Raw genomic sequence first — 25,384 nt, forward strand, 5'->3', positions numbered from 1 at the left:
CCCGGCGGCGGCAGCGCGGCGGGCTGGAGCTTCCCCGCTCCACGCTGGGCGCCGCCGAGGCCGCCGCCCCCGGCCCTCCTCCAGCCCCTCCTACCGCCGCCGCCGCTGCTCCTGCTGTCCTGGCTGCAGACGCTAGGGGCTCGCCGCAGGAAGCGGGGCTCGTCCCCGCTGGGGCCAGACATCCGGGTGGCGGGGCCGCATGGCTGGGCCAGGGAGGGGCAGCCGTTGCCGCCTCCATCCTAGGTGGTGAGAAGTAACACGCCTAAGAGGACCCAACCCAGCCAGGCTTCAGGGTTTCACATATGCCTGGAGGTTTCATCACGTGACATCATCTTCAATCAAGGATTAACCTTGAATTCCTTGGAGACTCCCGGAGGGTTGGCAGCCCTAGGCCCAGGGCTCAGTTTAGTCATCGGGAGGATCCCCAGGAATCGCCCCCACAAGTGCTGCCAGTGCAGCCCAGCAGCAGCCTTGGCCCCTAGCAGCAAGGAGCGAGGAAGAGAGCCAAGCCTTGGTCACCCATCGCTGCCCTGTCACAGTGCCCCAAAGTGAGCTTGGCTCTGTAGTCCTGCAAACTCGCTGAGCAATAGGAAAACAGACAGGGGTCTGCTCCCCCAGTCCCTGCCACCTGGCAGCTGCAGGGAGTGCACACCTGCTAGGCAGTGTTTGCAGGATCTGGCTGTGGTGGGTTACAGCCCCAGCTGCGCTCCCCAGCCAGTCCATCCTGCTTCTCTTCTCTGTGGGTATGTCTACACTACGGGATTATTCCGATTTTCCATAAACCGGTTTTATAAAACAGATTATATAAAGTCAAGTGCACACAGCCACACTAAGCACATTAATTCGATGGTGTGCGTCCATGGTCCAAGGCTAGCGTTGATTTCCGGAGCGTTGCACTGTGGGTAGCTGTTCCGTAGCTATCCCATAGTTCCCAGAGTCTCCCCCGCCCCTTAGAATTCTGGGTTGAGAGCCCAGTCGCTGATGGGGCAAAAATCATTGTTGCGGGTGGTTCTGGGTAAATGTCGTCAGTCATTCCTTCCTCCGGGAAAGCAACGGCAGACAATCATTTCGCGTCCTTTTTCCCTGGATTGCCCTGGCAGACGCCATAGCACGGCAACCATGGAGCCCATTCAGCTTTTTTTTTTACAGTCACCGTATGTGTACTGGATGCCGCGGACAGAGGCAATACTCCAGCGCTACACAGCACCATTCATTTGCTTTTGCATGATAGCAGAGATGGTTACCAGTTGTTCTGTTGCTAGTGTAATTTAGCAATGAGATGATGGTTATCTGTCCTTCTGTACTATCTGCTACTATCATGGGTGCCCCTGGCTGAGATCGGCTGGGGGCACAAAGGCAAAACTGGGAATGACTCCCTGAGTCAATCCCTCCTTTATGGTTTCTAAAAATAGAGTCAGTCCTTCCTAGAATATGTGGCAAGTGTACTAGAGAAGCAGTGTATCAGAGAGCACAGCTGCTCTGTGTCAGATCCTGCAGAAATGATGAGCTACATGCCATTCATAGGGGGTGCCCCTGCAACAACCCCACCCATTGCTTCCCTTCTCCCCCAACCTTCCTGGGCTATCGTGGCAGTGTCCCCGCCATTTATGTCATGAAGTTATAAAGAATGCAGGAATAAGAAACAGTGACTTGTTAGTGAGATAAAATGAGAGGGAGGCAGCCTCCTGGTGCTATGACAGTCCAGGCAAGACATTAAGCAGTGTGGGGGAGAGGAGCCTAGCATGCTACTGCTATGATAGTCCAGGCAGGACAGAATCTTTTCTTTACACAGGAAAGGGAGGGGGCTGATGGAGCTCAGCCTCCGGTTGCTATGATGAAGACGGTTACAGCCGTTCTGTACCATCTACTGGGAATGACTGAGCATCATTCCTATTTTCACCCAGGCGCCCCCGGCCAGCCTTACCTGAAGCCAGCTAGAAGCACTCACGGGTTGATAAGAAGGACGGTTACAGTCCTACTGCACTGTCTGCCACCGGGAAGGGGAGAGAAGCGGATACTGCTTTTCACTGCTGCAGCATCGCGTCTACCAGCAGCATTCAGTAGACACAGGGTGACATTGAAAGAAGTCAAGAAACGATTTCTTTCCCTTTTCTTTCACGTAGGGGGAGGTGTAAATTGACGAGCTATTCCCTGAACCACGCCAGACAATGTGTTTGAACCTACAGGCATTGGGAGCTCAGCCAAGAATGCAAATACTTTTCGGAGACTGCTGGGGACTGTGGGATAGCTGGAGTCCTCAGTACCCCCTCCCTTCCTCCATGAGCGTCCATTTGAGTCTCTGACTTCCTGTTACGCTTGTCACGCAGCACTGTGTAGCCTGTAGATTTTTTTTTTCAAACGCTTTGGCATTTCATCTTCTGTAACGGAGCTTTGATAGAACAGATCTGTTTCCCCATACAGCGATCAGATTCAGTATCTCCTGTACGGTCCATGCTGGAGCTCTTTTTGGATTTGGGACTGCATTGCCACCCGTGCTGATCAGAGCTCCACGCTGGGCAAACAGGAAATGAAAATCAAAATTTTGCGGGGCTTTTCCTGTTTACCTGGCCACTGCATCCGAGTTGAGATTGCTTTCCAGAGCGGTCACAGTGGTGCACTGTGGGATACCGCCCGGAGGCCAATACCGTCGATTTGCGGCCACACTAACCCTAATCCAATATGGTAATACCGATTTTAGCGCTACTCCTCTCGTCGGGGAGGAGTACAGAAACCGATTTAAAGAGCCCTTTATATCGATATAAAGGGCCTTGTAGTGTGGACGGGTATAGCGTTAAATCAGTTTAACGCTGCTAAAATCGATTTAAACGCGTAGTGTAGGCCAAGCCTGTGTCTTTTAGTCTCCAGCCTGTAAACAGGTGAATAATTTCACACAGCTGACTAATGCCATGAGATCAATGGGGCTGTTGCTGGGAGACACATTCCCAACACAGTGATCTAGAGTGAGAGTGTCATGCTCAGGGTTGCAATTCTTCTGGATTTCCCTTCTTATAGGGAAGCTACTCTGTTCTCCCTGAACATGCCCCACAGATTTCACCCAAGTGATTTCAGAATTTGTTTCCTGATAGTTTGATATTTATTTGGGATCCCCATCATCCCTCCAGAAATCAGGATAACCTTTTTCATTTACCAAAGGACTTGTGGCTTTAAAATATTTAGAAACAAATGGTAGGAGCTCTTTGGAATGATTCAGGTGGCGGACGAGGATGTGCAGAATCATCTCGTGGTACAACAAGAGTTAGTGAGAAAGCTCTTGTGTTCTTCTTTGCGGTGTCTGAGAGCCTGGAGCACTTTGATGCACAGATAAAGGAACACTGGGCTAAGATCAAGTGTACTATCCATCCTTTTTCCCATATCTAACATCTGTGACCTATGCTCTGAACATTTTAATGCTGGATAAAGAATAGCATTGATATGAAGATCCTGAATAGATTCCTAATGTTACAGGAGGGCTAAAGAACATTTTGAAGCCCAATTGATAAAAGTACATTAATCATTGCCATGGAATTTAAGGAAAATATGATTAATATTAACAATACAAATACTTCCATATGTGACTTCCCCACCAGAGATTGTCAGTCACCCTACATTTGTACAATGCCTAGACACAAGTGGCTCCTGATCTCATAGCCTGTTGGAGCTCCAGTAATATGCATGTTAATACCAACATGAAAAATTAGTGAAAATGCAGTGTTTTTGTGAATTTTATGTTTGTGTCATGAGAGTTACTTGTGGGTAGTTTACATCTGAAGAAAAAGAAAATAACAAAAATCATTTCTCATATTTGTCAGCCAGCTTAAATTCTTGTCCAGAGAATGACAGCAGAAAATGTTATGGGAAGTGTTTGACCCTAAAACTCCAGGTCATAGAAAAAAACATTGAGAGGTCTTGGATCTTGGAAGCTGTATTAGCAATGACCATGACTGACATGCAAATTAAAAGCATAAATATCTATCCCAGCAATTCATAAGAGCTGTTAAAAGCGTTTTTACTGACATGCAGCGAGTACTGTCCACTATCACTGAAAAATGTCAACCTCAAGGAGAACCAGAGCACAGAAATAGAGACAAATTTCTGCATTGGAAGGAGCAGCTGTCAAGGACTTAGAGACAGCTGATGAGAAAACGTTAAAAAAAACCAAAAATATATAAACTCTATGTTGGAGGTCTTGAAAACTAATAGGATTAGAGATATCAGGGTTGTTGGATTAAATGAAATATAACTGGAAGCAAAAGTACATTCTAAAGGGGTATTTGTAACTCTGACCTTTCTGCACGATCTAGTCCAGAAACAGTCCATTACTTTCCAGTTCAAACAGAGGACCTTGAGAAACAATAGGATCTAGAACTGGGATTTTGACTTGCTCCTCTTTCTAGGAATGAAGAAGGAATTTACAAGCTGCTGGACAAGTGATGGGTAGGGAGACCCATATTTCTTCTTATTTGAACTAAACTATGTCTTTATTGTGAAGGAGAATTCTTTTTTCAGGGGTTAAAACACTTGCCAAAAATCTAAATCTGACAGATTTTGGCTGTGAGTTGGAGGCCAGGGACAGATATTTAGTGCTCCAGCAAAGTCAGAGCATTATCTAAGTGCTAAGTTTATAACAGTAGATTCAGAAAAGCACATAAGCATATGATTAACTTTAAATATGTGCTTCATGCCCATTGAAGTCAATGAGACTTCAATCAATGGGATTTAAGCACATGCTTACAGTTAAAATTGTGCATAAGTGTCCCTATGTATAGGGCTACTTTCTGAAATGGGGCCTCAGAGGAGCCAGAAGGAACCATCTAGTCTGACCTCCTGCAAATGCAGACCACAGAACCTCACTCACCCACTCCTGCAACAGGCCAGTAACCTATGGCTGAGGTAATGAAGTCCTCAAATCTTGATTTAAAGACTACGTTACAGAGAATCCATCATTTACTTTTGAGGATAATGCTAAGTCTAGATAAATAAAACGGTCCTTATGAACAGTTCAGCAAGGTTACTTGTATGTGTGACAAGAATTTTCCTTCTCCTAAACTCATAGAAATTAGAGGTGGAATATTAAAATATCATGATATTCAGTCAACGTTTTCTCTTTCTTGATTTCATTCCGTTACGCCTAACTTCTATCTCCTGGCAGTACCTTAAATAATTCTTCTATCTCCTTGATGTTCACTCCTTTCAGATGCTTGTAAACAGTTATTATGCTCCTCTGGTCTTTAGTCATCACTAAGCCTATTCAGTCTTTTCTCATGGGCCTGTCTCTCCAGGCAATAATCATGTTGCTTTTGTCTAATTCCCTCCCACTTGCTCATTTATTTGATATGATATGGTGGCCAGTAACCCTGCCATTGTTAGCGTTTCCTGTTGTGGTTTTTTTGGGTTATTTTTATTCAGCGTTACCAAAGTGCTTTGAATGTTGATCTACTTCTCAGTAGGCAGTTTACAGTCAGGGGAAGATCGTTGATGTGGGAAGGGAAAGGAGGTTCTATTGGCAGTTATAGCACAAGCTTCTTAAGTATGTGGGCTTGGTGCATAGTGATATGTGAGCTCCTAGCAGAGCTCTTGGTTCTTTAATGAGAGATGATGTTTCTCAACTGTTTATGGATTCCTTTCAGGATATGTGCAATTCTCAATTATGGGAATTTTCTGAGTGGTAGAAGTAAATAAAAACCAGTTAGACGCCAGAAGAATATTACACAACTGAATCCTTATTAGAGGACACTAATGTTTTTGTACTTTATATATGTATTTGGTAATAAACAGAGAGTTGAGTCATATCAGCAGAAGATCAGTATTTATAAAAGTGCAACTGAAGGGTTCAAGCCTGCTTCTACTTGTGATGTTCTGTACCTCATGGGAACACCCTACACCCCCATGTTCATCCTTATAAAATGATTGTGTGGTATCCATTGCAAAGTTTGTCGTGTTGGTGTCATTCGAAGGCTCATGATGCACTGAAATTGTCATTACAGTAATGTTATAGGTTATAATTTCATGCATATAGTTATGAGGCTGAAAATGTATCCTCATGGCTTAAAGCAAACACAGGCGAAAACTCTCCGAAAGCAGAGGGAAAGTTCACACATCATCAAGGTATGTATGGGACAAACCCAGCCCAGCCTCACAAGAACAAAGGACACTGGCCTAGACAACAACAAAGGATCTGTTAGACTCTCAAGTGAGTCACCCCGCCTTTCTTTGGTCAGTTTGGGACTGCAATGAGGTAATGCTCACTTGACTCTGAAGGGGTGGGGGCAAAGCCAAGAGGAAGAAAGGACATGATAAAGGGGAGAGATGTTTGCCATGCTCTTCCTCTCTCTACCAACTCCATCTACAGACACCATCACCAAGTTTGTAAGGGCACTGAAAGTGTTAAGATCAGCTTAGAATACATTTTGCTTTTATTTCATTTGACTAAATCTCACTTGATATGCTATGACTTATAATCACTTAAAATCTATCTTTGTAGTTGTCGTGGTACAATTCCCCCCACTCTGAACCCTAGCGTCCCAAAGATGGGGTACCAGTATGAATTCCTCTAAGCTCAATTACCAACTTAGAACCTGTAGCGCTGCCACCAACCAGGAATTACAGTGCCTGGTACATTCTGGTTCCCCCAAAACCTTGCCCGGGGAACCCCAAGACCCAGACCCTCTGGATCTTAACACAAGGAAAGTAAACCCTTTCCCTCCCCGTTGCCTCTCCCAGGCTTCCCCTCCCTGGGTTACCCTGGAAGATCACTGTGATTCAAACTCCTTGAATCTTAAAACAGAGAGGAAAATGCACCTTCCCCCCTCCTTCTCTTTCCCCCTCCCAAACTCTTCCTGAGAGAGAAAATAATCCTAACACGGAGAGAAATTAACCTCTCTCTCCCCCTTCCCTCCTTTCTCCCCACCAATTCCCTGGTGAATCCAGACCCAGTCCCCTGGGGTCTCACTAGAATAAAAAAAAAATCAGGTTTTTAAACAAGAAACTTTTAATTAAAGAGAGAAAAAACAATAAAAATTATTTCAGATGGAATAGGTACAGGGTCTTTCAGCTATAGACACTGGGAATACCCTCCCAGCCTAAGTATTCAAGTACAAATTAAAATCCTTTCAGCAAAATATAAATTTGAACTCCTTCCAGCCAAATACACATTTGAACTCCTCCCAGCCAAATACACATTTGCAAATAAAGAAAACAAACATAAGCCTAACTCGCTTTATTTACCTAGTACTCACTGTTCTGAACTTATAAGAGCCTGTATCAGGGAAATTGGAGAGAAACCTGGTTGCACGTCTGGTCCCTCTGAGCCCCCAGAGTGAACAACCACCAAAAAACTAACAGCACACACAAAAACTTCCCTCTCTCAAGATTTGAAAGTATCCTGTCCTCTGATTGGTCCTCTGGTCATGTGACAGCCAGGCTCACTGTTTTTGTTAATCCTTTCCAGGCAAAAGAGATATGAAGCACTTTTGTTCTATTAATTCTTACTTATCTGTTTATGACACGCCACCCAAATCACTGACAGTGTGGAACCACACTGGCAGTGATTTTTCCCTAGAACTCTAGAATAAACAGTTCAATAAACACATGCACCCTTAAATATGCTACTAATTATGTACAACTACAAGATTTTTCACATTGTAAGGATGATTTTTAACCAGTTGATTCTGGGAAACTGTCACTGGAGAGTGCATTAACTCCTTGATCTGTTGCCGCTGCAGATGTTGCAGGGTTGTGGAGAGGTTCACCTCTTCCACACCACCGTCACTTCTCCCTTTATTGTAGACACTGTCAGGCCACTCAGCTTCATCTCCTCCCTGGGCTGTAAACTGACAAACCTGTAAGTCTCTGGAATAAAAGGGCTTGAGAGAATTTACGTGGTACACTCTGGACTATAGGGAGGAATTGGGAAATGCTATGAGGTAGTTAACAGCTCCCAGGCGCTCTTGGACCGTGAATTGCCCGTCCCATGATGCTTCCATTTTATGGGCCTGTTGCGCCTTCAAGACCATAACCTGGTCTCCTACCTTGAAGGAACGCTTTCTGGTATGTCTATCATACCAGGCTTTTTGCTCTTTTTGAGCATCCTTTAGGTTCTCTTTAGCAAGAGCTAAAGAGTGTCGGAGGGTGTTCTGTAGGTTGCTTACAAAGTCCAGAATGTTAGTTCCTGGAGTGGGTGTAAACCCCTCCCATTGCTGCTTCACCAACTGTAATGGCCCTTTAACCTCGTGGCCATACACAAGCTCAAATGGTGAGAACCCTAAACTGGGACATGGTACAGCCCTGTAAGCAAAGAGCAACTGCTGCCACACTAGGTTCCAGTCATTGGAGTGTTCATTCACGAATTTACATATCATGGCCCCCAAAGTTCCATTAAACCTTTCCACCAGGCCATTGGTTTGATGGTGGTACGGGGTGGCAACCAAGTGATTCACCCCATGAGTTTCCCACAGTTCTTTCATGGTCCCGGCCAGGAAATTAGTCCCTGAATCCGTAAGGATGTCGGAGGGCCAACCTACCCTGGCAAAAATGTCTATTAGGGCCTGGCACACAGTTTTAGCCCTAGTGTTGCCTAGAGCTACTGCTTACGGCCATCGGGTAGCAAAGTCCAAGAAAGTCAGTATGTACTGCTTTTCTCTGGGGGTCTTTTTTGGGAAAGGACCCAGAATATCCACAGCTACTTGCTGAAGTGGGACCTCTATTATGGGGAGTGGCTGGAGAGGGGCCTTGACCTGGTCTTGGGGCTTTCCCACTCTTTGGCACACCTCACAAGACCGGACATACTTGGCAACGTCCTTGCCCATCCCCTCCCAGTGGAAGGACTTCCCCAACCTGTCTTTGGTTCTATTCACCCCAGCATGGCCATTGGGATGATCATGGGCTAAGCTTAAGAGCTTTCCCCGGTACCTAGCTGGAACCACCAACTGTTTTTGTGGATGCCAGTCTTCCCAGTGTCCACCAGAAAGAGTCTCCTTATATAAAAGCCCTTGTTCTATAACAAACCGGGATCGGTTAGAAGAGCTGAGAGGTGGTGGGGTGCTCCATGCCGCCGCCCAAGCTTTCTGAAGGCTGTCATCTGCTTCCTGCTCAGTCTGGAACTGTTTCCTGGAGGCTGGAGACACCAGTTCTCCCTTAAACTGTGGACTTGGGCTTGGTCCTTCGGGAAGCGGTGTAGGTGATGGGGTTGTTTTTGTGGCTGGTGAACCGCTCTCCGCTGGTGCACCAGGTGGTATTTCAGGCTCTGGCTGAGCCTCTTGGGAATGGTGGTCTGCTGCTTTTGCCAGTTCTGGCTTGCTGGCGCCCTCTGGAGTTGGGGTTGAAGATGCGTTTGTAAGCGCTGGTGTCAGTGCTGGCAATGGTTCTGGTGCTGGTTGCGTTTCCAGGTCCGGGTCTGGGACTGGAAGTACTGTGGCTCTTGCAGTCATTGGCAGGGGATCCGGGTCCACTACCTCTGTCTGGGACTCTGCTAACACAGATGGGGCGGCTGTGGACGGCTCAGGAACAGGGATGGGTCTGGAAGCTTGCCTGGCTTGGCTGCGTGTAACCATTCCCACCCTCTTGGCCCACTTTACCTGGTTGGCCAAGTCTTCCTCCAGTAGCATGGAGATGTGATAATTGTTATAGACTGCAAAAGTCCACATTCATGACCATCCTTTGTACTGGACAGGCAGTTTAGCTGTAGGCAAGTTTACAGCTTGTGCCATGAAGGGGTAAATTGTCACTTGGGCCTTTGGGTTGATGAATTTGGAGTCCACTAAGGATTGGTGGATAGCTGACACTTGTGCCCCCGTGTCTCTCCACGCGATAACCTTCCTTCCGCCCACTCTCAAAATTTCCCTTTGCTCCGAGGGTATTTGAGAGGCTTCTGGGCCTGGGGATCTTTGGAGTGATGGAGATACAATGAACTGCACTTGGTTGGGGTTCTTGGGGCAGTTGGCCTGTATATGTCCCAGTTCATTACACTTGAAGCATCGCCCCGCTGACTGGTCACGGGGCCGAGGTGAGTTACTGGAAGTTGGTGAGGTGGGTGAATAGGGAGTTGGCGGCTTTCCTTGGGTTATAGGTGGGGTCTTGGGTTGCCCTCTGTGATAGGGTTTATTGTCGGTGTGCCCCCTGGGGTATTCGCTCCCCTTGATAGTAGCTCTTTTCTTTTCTGCCACTTCCACCCATCTGGCTCCAGTCTCCCCCGCCTCAGTTACCGTTTTGGGCTTCCCATCTAGGATGTTCGTTTCTATTTCTTCAGGAACACCCTCTAAGAACTGCTCCAATTGTATTAGGTGCATGTCGTCCAGAGATTTAACATTGGCTCCTGATATCCAGGCATTATAATTCTTTCCAATGTGGTAGGCGTGTCAGGTGAATGACACATCTGGTTTCCACTTCAGGGCTCTGAACCTCTGACGGGCATGCTCAGGTGTTAGCCCCATTCTGATTCTGGCCTTGGCTTGAAAAAGTTTATAATCGTTCATGTTCTTAGGCATTTCAGCCGCCACCTCTGCTAAGGATCCACTGAGCAGTGGCCTCAGCTCTATCATGTACTGGTCTTCAGAGATGCTGTACCCATGGCAGGTCCTTTCAGAATTTTCTAGGAAGGCCTCAGTGTCATTACCTGCCTTGTAGGTAGGAAATTTCCTGGGATGTGGAACAACAACTGGCAAAGGGCTGTTAGGGTTGGCTGTGTTATTCTGCTTAGCCTACACTAATTCCAGTTCATGCTTTCTCTCTCTTTCCCTCTCTTCTCTCTCTCTTTCCCTCTCTTTTTCCCTCTCTTCCCTCTCTTTTTCCCTTATCTCCAGCTCTCTCCTGTGGGCAGCCTCTTTTTCTCTTTCTCTCAGCTCCATCTCTTTTTCTCTCAGTTCTCTCTCTTTTTGTTTTATTTCTAGTTCTTTTTGTTTCTTTTCTATGTCTCGCTTGTGGTCTGCATCTTTGATTTGTGCCTCTGCATCCAGGTTTGCCCGTTCCTTGGAACTCATACTTCCGGCTCCCTTGTGCTGGGGCGCCCTCTTCTGTTTACTGCTTGAACTGCTGCTTTTCTGTTGCCTTCTTCGGGTTGCTTAGCAACAGTTTTTTTTTAAACTCCTTCTACCTAGCTATTCCCGACAGAGTTAGAAAGAAAAAAAAACATTCATTTGCAAATGTGTTTTGTTGGTGTATGGTGACTCACAACTGGAGTCCCTTTGTTTAACAAAGATCCTTGTTAAACCCTAATGCCTTTGCCTTCAGAGTACTCAGAAGGGAGAGACCAAAAAAACTTGCAGACCTTTGCTTTTAAAACAATCTCCTCTAGCCTGCTTTACACACAGCTAGCAGGGAAAGAGAAAGAAAAAATCCTACTGGCTTTTGCTCCTAAACCCAAACCTCTCAGTCTGCCTGCAGATAGCTAACAGGGAGAGAAATAAAAACCTCACTGGCTTTTTGACTTCTATCTATCTATCTATCCCAAACGCTGCACACCATGTCATGCTACAATTACCCCCACTCTGAACCTTAGCGTCCCAAAGATGGGGTACCATCATGAATTCCTCTAAGCTCAATTACCAGCTTAGAACCTGTAGCGCTGCCACCAACCAGGAATTACAGTGCCTGGTACATTCTGGTTCCCCCAAAACCTTGCCCGGGGAACCCCAAGACCCAGACCCTCTGGATCTTAACACAAGGAAAGTAAACCCTTTCCCTCCTCGTTGCCTCTCCCAGGCTTCCCCTCCCTGGGTTACCCTGGAAGATCACTGTGATTCAAACTCCTTGAATCTTAAAACAGAGAGGAAAATGCACCTTCCCCCCTCCTTCTCTTTCCCCCTCCCAAACTCTTCCTGAGAGAGAAAATAATCCTAACACGGAGAGAAATTAACCTCTCTCTCCCCCTTCCCTCCTTTCTCCCCACCAATTCCCTGGTGAATCCAGACCCAGTCCCCTGGGGTCTCACTAGAATAAAAAAAAATCAGGTTTTTAAACAAGAAACTTTTAATTAAAGAGAGAAAAAACAATAAAAATTATTTCAGATGGAATAGGTACAGGGTCTTTCAGCTATAGACACTGGGAATACCCTCCCAGCCTAAGTATTCAAGTACAAATTAAAATCCTTTCAGCAAAATATAAATTTGAACTCCTTCCAGCCAAATACACATTTGCAAATAAAGAAAACAAACATAAGCCTAACTCGCCTTATCTACCTAGTACTCACTATTCTGAACTTATAAGAGCCTGTATCAGGGAGATTGGAGAGAAACCTGGTTGCACGTCTGGTCCCTCTGAGCCCCCAGAGTGAACAACAACCAAAAAAACTAACAGCACACACAAAAACTTCCCTCTCTCAAGATTTGAAAGTATCCTGTCCCCTGATTGGTCCTCTGGTCAGGTGACAGCCAGGCTCACTGTTCTTGTTAACCCTTTCCAGGCAAAAGAGATATGAAGCACTTTTGTTCTATTAACTCTTACTTATCTGTTTATGACAGTAGTTAATATATCTGTTTGTTTATTCTACCTGAAGCAGGGCATTTGGTTTGAAGCGTGTCAGAGACACCCCTTGAGATAACACGCCTGGTACATATAAATTTCTTTGTTAAATTGATGAATTCATATATGCTTTCAGCGTCCAGCGGACATAACTGGACGCTGCAAGATGGAGGTTCCTAGGGTTGTGTCTGGGACCGGAGATATTGGCTAGTGTCATTCGGTTGCACAATCCAAGGAGCAGTTTACATGCCAGAGGCTGTGCGTGAACAGCCCAGGGGTGGGGGTTCTCACAGCAGAGCAAGAAAAGGCTGGCTCCCAGAGTCAAGGATTGGAGTGACCTAGCAGATCATCGGTCCAGATAACACCAGGAGGGGAATGTCACACCACTAACATAGGTATTCAGATGCTATGGACATATGTGTGTGATATTAACGCCTACATAATAGAGAGATAGATAAAAGTCAATGGGAATTTTGTCATTAACTTTGATGGGAATAGGACTGGGCCCATACTTTTTTCTTTTTCCAATACTTGGTGCTGATTACACTGATCCTGCAAAAACCTATCCACATGAGTAGTTTTATGCATGGGAATAGTCCACTGGGGACTGCTCATGTGCATAAAGTTAATCATGAGCATAGGCATTTACAGAGTCATCTTTGGTGCATTGGAAACATTTTGCTGTGTATTGAAAATGGTTCAGTACAAATATACAAATGCCGTATTACATGCTTTAAGACTATGGAGGCTTTTGAAGCCTGTGACTATTTTTGAATGAACACCATAAAAGTCATAGAGGTGAAGATAGAAGGGAGCCAATTTTAAAACTGAAAATGTTTATGTGCTTGCAGTTTTCAATTGTACTTCACTTCCAACTATGCTTCTTTTATGTTTCTTTTCCGGTTGAAGGTCTGATCCAAATCCCACTGAAGTCAATGAGTCCAATTTACTTCATTAGCCTTTGGATGAGGCTGCATAAGAGTTATCATTATTGATTAACCTCATATATGCCAGTATTTATTAGAGATTGTCACATATTGTAAGCCATAGCTTAAGGACCCAGGACTTTTCTTGCTTTAAACTGATTTCATTTCAATATTTTGAGGAAGAAGGAAACCTCACCTCAGTATCTTCCCATTGTAAACACACTGATGAGTTTCCTGTCCTAGGGTATGTCTACATTACGGGATTATTCCGATTTTACAGAAACCGGTTTTGTAAAACAGATTGTATAAAGTCGAGTGCACGCAGCCACACTAAGCAGATTAATTCAGTGGTGTGCGTCTATGTACCGAGGCTAGCGTTGATTTCCGGAGTGTTGCACTGTGGGTAGCTATCCCGTAGCTATCCCATGGTTCCTGCAGTCTCCCCCGCCTATTGGAATTCTGGGTTGAGATCCCAATGCATGATGGGTCAAAAAGAGTGTCGCAGGTGATTCTGGGTAAATGTCATCACTCAGTCCTTCCTCGGTGAAAGCAATGGCAGATAATCATTTTGCGCCCTTTTTCCCTGGATTGCCCTGGCAGATGCCATAGCATGGCAACCATGGAGCCTGTTTTGCCTTTTCTCACTGTCACCATATGTGTATTGGATGCTGCTGACAGACACGGTACTGCAGTGCTACACAGCAGCATTCATTTGCCTTTGCAAGGTAGCAGAGATGGTTACCATCCCTGTTGCACCGTCTGCCATTGTAAATTGGTGATCAGATGATGGTTATCAGTCATTTTGCACCATTTGCAATTGGAAATTGGCGATGATGGTTATCAATCCTTTTGTACCGTCTGCTGTTGTCACGGGTGCTCCTGGCTGGCCTCACTGAGGTTGGCCGGGGGTGCATGGACAAAAATGGAAATGACTCCCTGGGACATTCCCTTCTTTATGTTTTGTCTAACAATAGTCAGTCCTGCCTAGAATATGGGGCAAGTGTACTAGAGAACCAGAGAGCACAGCTGCTCCGGGTCAGAGCCCCAGAAATCCCACAGAAATGATGAGCTGCATGTTATTCTAGGGGATGCCCCTGCAACAACCCCACCCATTGCATCCCTCCTTCCCCAACCTTCCTGGGCTACTGTGGCAGTGTCCCCCCATTTGTGTGATGAAGTAATAAAGAATGCAGGAAAAAGAAACACTGAGTTTTTAATGAGATAAAATGAGGGGGAGGCAGCCTCCAGCTGCTATGATAGTCCAGGCAGCACATTAAAGGGTGGGGGGGAGAGGAGCACAGCCTCCCGCTGCTATGATAGTCCAGGGAGTACAGAATCTTCTTTAGACATGAAAGGGGGAGCTGATGGAGCTCAGCCTCCAGCTGCTATGATGAGGATGGTTACCAAGCCTTTTGTACCGTCTGCCGGGAATGACCGGGAGTCATTCCCATTTTTACCCAGGTGCCCCTGGCCAACCTCACTGAGGCCAGCCAGGAGCATTCACGGGCTGATGATGACAATGGCTACCAGTTATTTTGCACTATCTGCCACCGGGAAGGGGATGCTGGTGTTCAGCGCTGCAGCACTCCATCTACCAGCAGCATGCAGTAGACATAGGGTGACATTGAAAAAAGGCGAGAAATGATTTTTTTCCCTTTTCTTCTGGACGGGGGAGAAGGGTGTAAATTGACAATATACACCCTGAAACACCTGGGAAAATGTTTTTGACCCTTCAGGCATTGGGAGCTCAGCCAAGAATGCAAATGCTTTTCGGAGACTGCGGGAACTATGGGATAGCTGGAGTCCTCAGTACCCCCTCCCTCCCTCCATGAGCATCCATTTGATTCTTTGGCTTTCCGTTACGCTTGTCACACAGCACTGTGCTGAGTCCCTGCTGTGGCCTCTGTCTATCATAGCCTGGAGATTTTTTCAAATGCTTTGTCATTTCGTCTTCTGTAATGGAGCTGTGATAGAACAGATTTATCTCCCCATACAGCAATCAGATCCAGTATCTCCCATACGGTCCATGCTGGAGCTCTTTTTGGATTTGGGACTGCATCGCCACCCATGTTGATCAGAGCTCCATGCTGGGCAAACAGGAAATGAAATTCAAAAGTCCGCGGGGCTTTCCCTGTCTACGTGGCCAGTGCATCCAAGTTCAGATTGCTTTCCAGAGTGGTCACAATGGTGCACTGTGGGATACCTCCCGGAGGCCAATACCGTCGAATTGCGGCCACACTAACCCTAATCCGACATGGCAATACTGATTTCAGTGCTACTCCCCTCGTCGTGGAGGAGTACAGAAATCGGTTTGAAGAGCCCTTTATATCAATATAAAGGGTTTCGTTGTGTGGACGGGTGCAGGGTTATTTCGGTTTAACACTCCTAAATTCAGTTTAAACGTGTAGTGTAGACCAGGCCCTAGTGGTATTGGTTTGTTTATGATTGGTCACTTAATAAGTATTGGTTTAGTTTTATGCAACAACAGACACAAATTGAAAAACAGACATGGCTGGAATTTTGTAGATAATATCTGACATGTGACCTGACCATTTACAATGTTTCTTTTGGAAAAAAAAAATCAAAATCAGTAATATTAAAGCTCTGCTCTCATTTACACCAGTATACATGTGGAGTAACTCTTGATTTGCACTAGTGTACCTGATAGCAGAATTTGGCCCAGTAATAGGCTCAGAGCAAAACTCCAGATCCAAAAACTTCTGAACTCAATGAAAGCTCAGATCTGGATCGCAATTCAGCAGCCCAGGACCCCACAAGGCCTTTTGACATCTCCCAGGCACTCGTACTGGACACTGTGGGAGATATACCCAGAAGGCAGTACAACCACAACACTACAACAGTGTAATGCAGCGCTGGTTTGGGACACAGTGAAATTACAACCAACTTGCATCCAAAACCACAGGAGTCATGTGAAAACATCAGACTAGTGCCTACCCTGGTATTATGCCACCAATTCAATTACCAATAGTCTAATTCTCTAGAGATGCTTAGCACCTTACAGAAGAATGCTCCCTGACTTCCATTGATTTCAGCTTGGGTCTTTTTTCTAAGTTAGAATTACAGGAATTGATCTTGTAAAATATAAAACCAGGGTGCATCGAGCACTCATCACTCCTGCGAGTAATACTGAAGCCAGTGGGAGATGAGAATCACACTCTTTGTGCTTCAAGACAGTGTTATGGGGCAGACCATTTCTGTTGGGGGCATTAATCAAGAGTTTTGACTACTGGAGGAAATGGAGCCATTGCTGAAAATGTTTCCCATCATCAACTATTCCCCTGCAGAAACTATTGAAAACAGTGTATGTTTCTAACATAGACCAAACAATATTGTTTTCAGTAGCATCTCTGAGAACATGACTGTGATTTGGTTCAATTCAAATAGGAAAGATAAGACTTGGCATTCCTGATATCTCTTAGGTTACTATAAAACTCTGCTTTTATAAGTTTTTGTGACCCACACAATTTGCTTTTAGCCAGATTTGTATTTTTCAATTTTTTTCTCTAGGGCATAAAATAATTTTTAAATCTGAATTAGAATTTAAATATGCAAATAATAAAGTCAATTTCAAGGGTGGCCTTTCAGAATTATGAGCATTAGTAGATCAGGGGGTAATCTGGAAAGTAAAAGCAAAGATCTTAGATGAGTTGAAATATATATTACTGTAACAAAGTGTGGAACATTTTAGACATACTGAAAACTGCTTTAATCAGAATTTAAAAGCTCAAGGGAAGTTTAATTTCCTGATCTCTCTTGCTGTTTCCAAGGGGACAAATTCATCCCTAATGTAACTGATGATATCTGTGCAGTTACATCAGGGAAGAGTTTGGCCCAAATTGTTTTATCTGTGGAGACAATTTTAGCTGTTGACAATGGTCTCCAAATACCTTGTATTGTTAAATAAGTGAAGAACTGTGTACACACCATAAAAAAGGATTGACTCCCATTTTCTGAACTTTGGCTGAACTGGGCTTCTGAATGCTGTTTCCAAGAGTAGTATGCTTTTGATCAACATTAGGTTCTTTAGTGTCTGTCTGAAAACTCCTTTTTTAACTGAAAAGCCGAGCAGATATGTTCATTATTCATTATTATTGTGGTTGTTTTTGCAGTGTCCCAAAGGGTATTAGGCATTTTACAGGACAAAGAGAAGACTATAGGATCTTATAAGCCAGCAGTTCCCAAACTGGGGTTCATGAACCTGTGGGGGTTTGCGAAATGTTACAGGGGTTCTGGGGAAAAATTCCCTAACGGTAGACAGAGCTGTCCCTAGGTACCCTGGGCAGCATGGGGCCAGCAGCCCAGAGCCCCTAGACTTCCAAGAGCTAAGCAGATCAAAGCAAGCATGCCTATCACACTGAGATTTAAACTTCAAGACTCCTTATAAGAAATGGAAATGGAGGTGGATATTTTTTGCTGTTTTTAAAATTAAATAGCCATCTAGTATTGTTTTTTAAATTATTATGAAGAACAAGTTTAAGAATGGTTTTAACGTGCGTTGTTTGCCTAGACTGCTCAAGACCTGAATGCTTGTGTAGGAGGAACTCATTGAGTTGGCTTCTTAAATACCTTCATGCTGTTTCTCATCTGATACTCCTTGATGAAACATAGGAGCCTTGTCTTATAACAGGCTTATTCAAAGTGATACGAAAGCTACGAAGTGATACAAAGCTACGAAAGTGAGATCTTGGAAGAGTGTTGCCGTTTTCATAACATAATAAAAATACTGTAATAATTAATACTAAATAGTGTGTAATAAGCATGTCAAAAACAAATTTTATATTTCTAAGATCACTGCTCTCATAATTTATACTCAGGTAAAGGAGAAAATCCCTGGTAATATTCATTTTTAAGAGGGGGGTTCGCAAGACTTGACATTTTAGTAACAGGGGTTCACAGGTTGTTAAAGTTGGGAACCACTGTTATAGGCTAATTTTAGCCATGATGTAATGAGTGGGGGCAAGACACACAGGGAAGGAGAACAGGGTTACAGCAATAAAAGTCCAGGGTTACTCAGCATAAGCATGTAAATTTTGAGATGGTTCACTGACATTTATTTTAAACATAATGATTATTATTACTGGTGCGCTTCTTATGGGCATCATGGAAGAGGCAAGGTTAAGGAGGGATGTAAGTGAAGAGAGGTTCAGCAGGCCAGAATTAGAAGGGCAGTACATGCTTCAGTGAGACTACTGACAGAGTCAGGATTGCTCACATGAATAAGGGTTTTCAGGACTGGGTCCTTATTTATTTATTTATTTATTTATTTAATAAATAATAAATGAAAAGGGCAATAAAAATGCCCTTTCAAAATGTATTGGTGTCCTAACAACTAACAAAACTTACAGCATTGTAATGATGGCCTCCCTGCAGCATTACGTACTCATAGACAAATATCTCATTAATTCAGCCAGCCAGAGGAATTAAGCAGTCACATATGGTAACAAATTATTTCAGCCAGTCAGCAGGATTAAAAATGATAAATCATCATTCACCTCCGGCACAGTTCCAGGGCTATCTGCACTTCTGCCCCCTTTCTCGTACACCCATCCGTGTGCCTTACTTTCCCTCAGCAGTGGAATTCCACAATTCACTCACTCCTAGACCAGTGCTGGGGCTACAGTCCCTTGTGTATCCACTGTGCTTCCCCAGCACCAACAGGTCTGACTGGCTTCAGGTACCTGTGGTTCTTCCCTTTGTACATCTGATCAGTGATATACAGTGTTAGTCTGGATCTGTAAAAGCAGCAAAGAGTCCTGTGGCACCTTATAGACTAACAGATGTATAGAAGCATGAGCTTTGGTGGGTGAATACCCACTTCGTCGGATGCGTGATCAGACAGTCTTCTTAAACGCAAGTGTTGGTTATTTTAATAGGAACAAAGCATAAGAGAAAAAAAGGATTTAGGAACAAGAGTGTACAGGCCTGTATATCTTACCTGAAGGCTCTACCATCTCCTGCTGGTAAGCTAGGCAGAGCTAACTTCTTCAGACAACCCACTGAGTGCCTATGACTGAGTTGAGTTCTCATGAACAACTCCCCAGCTCCTGAGACAAAGTCCCCTTTCAAACTGCTATGGTCCTTTTGATCTCTGGTGTGTGCTGGCCTTTTCCCGTAATGGTATTGTCTCTTAACCCTTAACTGTTTGTGGAGAAGTTACTTATTTAGACCATTCAGTGGCTTTCCTGTTTGTTTTTCCGTACAGCTCCCTATTAAACTAAACCAGTACATACCCCAGTAACCAGATCAACATACAGTATTCATAAATTATTTCAGAGCTGCTCCAACTCCATCAGTGTCTCTGTTTGCTATAGCAATGCTGAATTGTGCACGGTATCCCCTCCATAGTGTTACATTATTTTAGAAACACACACAACATGACATGGTGCAGTTGATTTGTTTTGGTATGAGAGGTATCAGAGTGTGGTCTGTGGTCACTCTGTTTTAGGCTAGGATTTTCAAAGGAGCCAAAGGGATTTAGATGCCCATCTCTACATTCTTAGCTGCTGTTGAAAATCTCAGCCTTACAGCTTTATTCTTTGTTTTCTCTTACAAAATCCACCATTATATTACCCAACCTCTTTTCCACTGCAGTCTTCAGAGCTTTCTCTGCCAGCAAATCTATGTCAATAATTCAACTAAAACACATAAACAGCATGTTCCTAAAAAAAATTCCCATTGCACCTCCAACAACGATAAAGTAAATGTTTGAAAGAAATTTCCCCCAATGTTTCATGGCATTTTAAAACAGTTGCTTTTTCATGTAAACAAGAAGAATATTTGTTAATCGTGTGGAGTTTTTGATTCCCTATTTTGCATGGAAAGCGGAATAGTCAGACATATGGTATGGTCGTTATCTGGGGAACAAAAATGGAAAGGATCAGAATTAGATGAGCTCTTTAAATTAAGGGGTTTTAAAATATAGCAATAGTACTGGCTACCTAACATATAAGAGTCTGGTGGTAACTGCTGAAAATAGTGCTCGTTGCTAGAAAGCAATCACAAATGATTTGATGAAATACCGTGTTCAACAGGGGGCCGGAAGGTTGTAGGGACTGGGAATTAGAATCTTCAAGGCTTTCACCACAGAAATGCTGGTTTGAATCCAGCCTGGGATGTTAGTGATCAAATGCTGCTGATGTCTGTTTGGTGGCCTCTGTATGCATGAAATGGCCTTAGGCTCCCCTGTAGTTAGCAGAGATTGGATCTCTAGAACTGATGTCCCAGGTCAGCTCATAAGACTCATATTTTGGCACTTCTAATGGTAGGCATTTGGGACATTAGCCACTATAGTTTGTTCTAGCACCAGTTTTCACATCTGCTATAGGCTAGAGCTGTTCATCCTGCTACAATCAGGATAGGTAAAACAGGCCCTATTGTTCCACAATGTTACACTAGTTTTATTCTGGTATAACTCTGTTGAAGGTGTATGTAAAATCAGCATAACAGAGGGGAGAACTGGGCCCAGCATTTCTAATATCAACAGACTTGTAACAGGCACAGAATGAATGGGCCCCACTTTCTGGTTCCCAAGCACCATATTGCTCCATTGTTTCCACATCCTTGTTGGTGGAAGCTATGGATTTTTGTGGACCACAGTTTCCTTTTATTCACACACCCACAGCCATGGATGTACCTAGGCATGCACTTGATCACATTGAGTGAGTTTCCCTTTTATGACCCATAGACTCATCCATGGATCGGTATACACTACACACAGTTATTAGAACCTCTTTGTTGTTTTTCAATAAGGGTAAATTTGGTCTTGAGCCGTTACTAGAAAATGGTTTTCCTTAATCTGTTGAAAGTCTTGGGGTGGGTGTCTGACCACTTCATGACACTCTGAAGGGGAAAAAGAAGCTAGAATCCAGCTTAATAGGTCACCTGTGGATTCCTCTTACATAAAGAGAATTCCTCCTGCCACCCACATGGTTCAGAGTCAGTGAAGGGGATGTCCCTTAGGCAAAAAGGGGAATTGCACTTCTGGTTGCTTGAACAGCCCCTTGGGATCAGGACAGCCAGGCATAAATTAGGGCAACCTTTAGATTAAACAAGTCCCTGAGGCATAAACCCACCTTTGACCTGTAGGCTATTGGCCTACAATTTTCCACAACCCAGGAAGAAGTAAGCCCGTGCCTAGAGTCTTGTTCAGGCCCCTTTTCAGAAGGCTTCAGTTTTATTTCTTCCACATGTAAATAGTATAGCACATTAACTGTCTCTTCCCCCTAACCCACCACCTTCTGCAGGGGCATATCTATTCCCTACAGATTCTCTCTCTGCCTGTTTCCCGTAGCTCTCCTCCATGAGCAACGGGCTACTTAGTCACACTCTACCCAGATGGCCTACTTGCTGGCTTTTATAATCACCTGACCCCTATCTGATCAGTCTCAGATGAGAGGTAGCAAATCCATCATGGATATAGCCATGTCCAACTCCCCTTAATGGGCAGCTACTCCCTGAGATGGCTCCTTTCCCTTCCTCCACTACATGCTGAGCACAGCTCAGCCAGACCATATAATCTGGGCTCTGGAGTCTGTATGTCTTTATTTTTTAAAGTGCTCTTTCTACTCTAGTTCTTGGCCACCAGCCATTCCCAACCCACCCGTCTGAAAGATAGACCTACCATTGTAGTGTTGGAGCCCGTTCTTTCCTTCTCAGATCTGTTCTGTGTGCCTGGTTGCACTGTAATTTGTATACTTGTCTGAGGAGCCTAAGCTGCATTGCCAGAGATTTATGTATATATGAAAAAATAGCCCCAGTCGCACCAACCAACAAAGAGTTAAGGGTGCTACTTTGCAAGTCTGTTAATTCAGAATAAAAAGCTGAGATATTTCTTGGGTTAGATGCAACTTTTATGTTGTTGTTGTTAAGAAGTTACTCCTAATTCTTAGCAGTCAAAGAGTACAGCTATAGCCTGTATTTAAATAGATGCAAGTGTGCTGCTAGAGTTGTGAGATGTTTTTGTTTATTATGAGTACAAAGCCGGGGTGGGGAGGGAACATCTGAGAACTTTGTTTTGGGCTATCTGTAGGCTGTGCTGTACTTGATCCAGCATATAGTATAATGGTTCATTTGTTCAACAGAGGAAAATGAATTGTCTGAACATTTACTGTGACTAAGGATTACATATGTACATTTGGAGATTTTAATGGACTCAGAGCACACAGAAGGCATCTTCTCATCCAAATCTATTGTTAATAATTTATTTAAATGGCTGATTGTGCATTTTGGATGTGGTGTGTTACCTGCTTCATTGCATCTAAGCCCTTTTAGATGATCATATATGACAAAGCCTTCCAGAAATCTCAAACAAGTGGAAATTAATTGAACTATTTTAATTTAGAAATATGACATCAGATAGAGGACACAACTGCAGGTAATGTGAGGAATTTCCTAGAATAGGACACGTTTCATGGAGGTTAGAAAAACAAATTAAGAGCATCTAAACAAAAATTTTGCATGTGGTCTTAAAAACCAGCTGATTTTGTTGTACTTCCTATAGCAAAGAGTGAGGAAAGCCAAAATGTGAAAAGGCTTTATTAGGCTCATAGAGGTATCTGATAACCCAGAAGCAGGTTCTGATTGCAAATCAATACAAGGTTAGCATAGTATAAATAGTATTCTGTCCAGTGTTATGATTTGCCTTATGAAACTGAATCTACTATTCTTCTAACTAAACACAGTGGTAATCGAGTCAGTGAGTGGTCTGTGTCCATTTTGCCATAATAAATGGATGATTAAAACAGGTTCTCTCATTAGGCACAGGGGGACAGGTACAATGACAATCAGCAGCCAGCTAGAAATTCTTTGTAGGAATCGAGCCTGCAGCTTCTGGTTAAAAATCTGACTCCTGCAGTTTGGTTCACAAGCCCTAGCAACCCAACCCCTGCACATTCATTCGGAGCGAGATACTGCCACCCTTGCTCATGCTCGCTAGTACCTAACTCCAGAAATAAGATCGTTGAAAGTACTTTCTAAGCAAGGTATGATTCAGGGTGGAAGAAACTGACCCACAGGGTTCAACTAATTCAAACCTTGCAAGGGAACCCCTTTGCCCTGACCCCACCCCAAAGGATATCTGCTCTGCTAACAGGCCCTGGGAGAGTCCCCTTTTCCTTAGACACCATCTGTGGGTGCAGAATCTGACAGACTCATGGAGGGGGAGCTGGCAGCTTCCCAGCTCCATAGACAAATCACCTCAGCCCATTTCACTGACCTTTGGCTGAGGCTTTTGAGCACATCAAACCTTGAACCCAAAGCTCCCTCTGAATGGCTTTGGGGTTCAATGGGAATATTTTGCAGAGATCTAGTTCTGCAACATTCTTTCAGTCATACAGAGGCATTTGTGTGGAACTGAAAAAAGAGATACTATATGTTCCTGCAACATACTTCCAAACAATCTCTCAAGCTGCTACTATTGTTGCTGTTTCCGTTGTTGGTCCAGCACTAACAGACTGCAGGAAAATGCAGAAACCATCTGTGTAAATCCAAGGAAGTACTATGAGACAGTCATTTTATTCCTCTCATTGATTAACATGGCTTGAAGGACAATGATGGAATGATGCCATGGCTGCTTTGCCCTATTCTCTATGGCTAATAAATAATAATTTTTTACCTAGCATTTATGTAACTTTGAATATGCAACGTTCTGTACAAACATTAATTAACCCATACAACATCCCTATAAAGTAAAGTATTATCTGTTCCATTTTACAATGGAGGAAACTGAGGCAGGTGTGTGAAACAACCTGCCCAAGGCTACACACCATGTTGACATCGGAGTGAGGAACAGAACACATTCACACAGTTTCTAAATTTTGCCAGTGTTTCCTGCACAGCACCTCTAAGATACAGCCTTTCCTCCCCCTCCACAAAGCTACATCTATTCTGGGCTCCCATTATCTCATGTCTCAATTACTACAACATCCTTTTCTCAGGCCTCGGCAAATCCCAGCTTGCCCCACTCTTGCCCTTCAGAATGCTGCTGCAAAGATCATTTCCCTAGCTTGTCGTATTGATGATGTTACTCCTTTCTTTGAATCCCTGTCCTGGTTCCCCTTTCTCTATCAGATCAAACAAACTACTTGTCTTCACTTTCCAGGGCCTTCACATCCTCCACATCTTCTTGCTACCAATCAGCTCACAGTGAGCTGCTGGTGTGCTCAGACCACTGCTTATCATGCTGACCAATATTGTCTCAGTGTTTCTTTGTACTCCCCAGTCTGTCTGTCTGCATCCACCCACTGGCTCTATCTTAGACTTAGATTTGTAAGCAATTTGGGGTAGGGACTGTCTCTTTGTTCAGTGTTGTACAGTGCGTAGCACAATGGAGGCCTGGTACATGACTACCACGATACAAATAATAAAATAAAGTAATAACAGTATAACTATCTGCCTCCCACATTGGTGCTTTTTCCTCCAGATCACATAGCCACCTATGAAACACTAATAGACAGTTTGCACTAGAATAATGCTCCCTAAGCATGTTACATGCAATGTCAAACAGATGTATCGTACAGTGCAGTGTATAACTCTTGGAACTTTACACAAGTCCCAACTCGAGGTTTCTTTGACCTCATTGAAACACTGGTAGACATGACAGTAAATTAAAGCAGCAGGAGAGATAATGTTTAATAGCAAAGATCTTCTTGTGGAGTATGACTGGGAGTCTCCACACCACACTCTGCTTTGTCTATGTCAAACAGTTCCTGCACAAAAAAGTTTTTGTTAAACTGCTATGGGACTGAAAACAAACGACCAATGACTCTAGTGCTATAAACTTTAGAAGAACACTGTAATTTTGTATAAAACAATAAACCATTTAAAAGACAGGAAATTATATGTTATTTCAACCCCCACCCCAAACATTTGACAGCATAGAAATTCACAATAACAGTCTCCCAAACAACCTTAACTCTGGCCCTTGAGCTATGCCTACCTTCTTGCTTTGTTCCTGTCGTACTTATTATGCACCAGATGGTATTTTT

This window comes from Gopherus evgoodei, chromosome 8 (assembly GCF_007399415.2).
Source record: "Gopherus evgoodei ecotype Sinaloan lineage chromosome 8, rGopEvg1_v1.p, whole genome shotgun sequence".
NCBI lineage: Eukaryota > Metazoa > Chordata > Testudines > Testudinidae > Gopherus > Gopherus evgoodei.